We start from the raw sequence: 2122 nt of genomic DNA on the forward strand, positions 1-2122 counted from the left end.
TGTAAAGCCATATGTAGAAACTGTGAGCAGGTTGGTGCTTGAGTCACACACATCCCTCAACCTATAAAAAATTGGTGCCAAGCCGGGCGGGGGTGGCGCACGCCTTTATTCCAAGCACTTGGAAGGCAGAGACAGGTGGATTTCTGAGTTCGAGGCCAGCCTGGTGTACAGAGTGAGTTCCAGGACAGCCAGGGCTACACAGAGAAACCCTGTCTCGAAAAACCAAACAACAACAACAAAAATTGGTGCCATAATAATTGACTAGGGTGTGTAGTCTTTGTTTCTTCTTACTGACATAGATATCAATTTAAGTAAGCTGTGAACATAGTCTCTGGGTTTCACATAAAGATTATGGTGAATATGTAAGCACTGCTGTCTCCAGTCTTTGTTAATTTCTATTAAATGAAATCATGTATGTTAGTATATATAAACACTAATGTTTTTGTAAGCCAATGACTTTGTCTAATTAAATGATTTTATCATGTATTTCTTATACCCAGAGGATAGGAAAAATGAGGCAATCATAATCGTGGAAGTATAAAGGGATTGGATTAGTAAGCAGCATTGTAAAAAGAATGTGACAATATTATCTTTCTATGAGAAATGGTATGTGTTAAGTGCTGAGTTGTACAGACCATCAAAATGAACTCATCACATTCTCTTTCCTAGTAATCAGCAGTGACACAGTTACAATAAAGAACTTCACTCCATGTTAACTCTATGGTCTTCTACAAGACTATAATATAAAATGTGCAAGCATTTTATGTCAGAATAGGGTCGTCAATGTTGCTTGTTTATGTTTAAATATAGTTTATCCTAGTGGAATAAAATGAGAGAGAGAGAGAGAGAGAGAGAGAGGGAGGGAGGGAGGGAGGGAGGGAGGGAGGGGGGAGGGAAGGAGGGAGGGAAGAGAGAGAGAGAGAGAGAGGGAGAGAGAGAGAGAGAGAGAGGTCAGGGGAGAGGAGAGAAATCTTTAATGATATAGTGAGGAAAAGAAATAATCAGGTCACAGTACAGAGATGAGGTTAGCCATAAGATTGTTCTTTCTAGAGATGCTGAAGAGTGAGTCAAACTACAGTTTCTGAGAGACAAACTATACTTAATACTATAGATTTTCAAGAAGAATGATGAGGGTATGAGAGACTGTCACACTACAGGTATTGGTCATATTATAGGCCTTAGTGGTGATTTTCTATTCGTAAATTGTGAGTTCAACCCAACCGCAGGTGTGTAACTACATATGGAGATTGTGAAAAACTTGTCAACAATGGAAGTTCTCTAAACAGACAATGACACCTATTCAATATCAAACATATGAAACTCCAAGTAGTTACTGTCCTATAAATTTTGGAGTTCGTACTGTAGAGCCATCATGCTGTGTGGTACCAATAAACACTGCCTGAAACACACAGACTCAGATTAAAGATAGATATACATTATTATTTGGATTATTTTCAAAGTTCATTTGAAGTTTGGTTCTCCTTCAGAAAATTAATGGATTAATTGCGGAAAATAGTTTTCTTCCACCATTCTTTCCATGTAACAAATTAGTATATATTTGAATTGTATTGTGTTAGAGTACTTGATTTGAAAAAAAAATTCAACTGGAGTATCTGTTTTGAATTTCGCTGAAATAGGGTATATAATCTCAGAATTTCTAAAATATCTCTAAATATATTTCTTCTTAGATTATATGTTTGTGTGAAGGCAGCATTTTTAGCCTGAGAGATTCTGGAATCAAAATATCAATCAACTCTAAACATGGTTAAAAATGTTACATGTTCTTCACTGTCAAATATTTACCCAATATGTAATTATTTATGTAAAATTAAACAATATTCATCACATTACTATGACAATTTTCCATCATTGTAATAGTTGGTAAAATATCTGCACAGCAAAGATTTTTTAACCTAAATTTTTATGATTTATTATCACTTAAATTTTGAATGATATATAGTTTTTATACACTTAAATACCTGGATCATATAAAAATAGGGAGGAAAGAATTATGAGTATAAAAACTTAGGAAACCTCTATTTAGTTGTGAACATCTCATCAATAATATGCCTTCATCCTACATCAAGAAAATTTCTCTGAAATTGATGGGCACCATTACAGA

This window comes from Grammomys surdaster, unplaced genomic scaffold (genome assembly GCF_004785775.1).
Source record: "Grammomys surdaster isolate TR1022 unplaced genomic scaffold, NIH_TR_1.0 220, whole genome shotgun sequence".
NCBI classification, from domain to species: Eukaryota; Metazoa; Chordata; class Mammalia; order Rodentia; family Muridae; genus Grammomys; species Grammomys surdaster.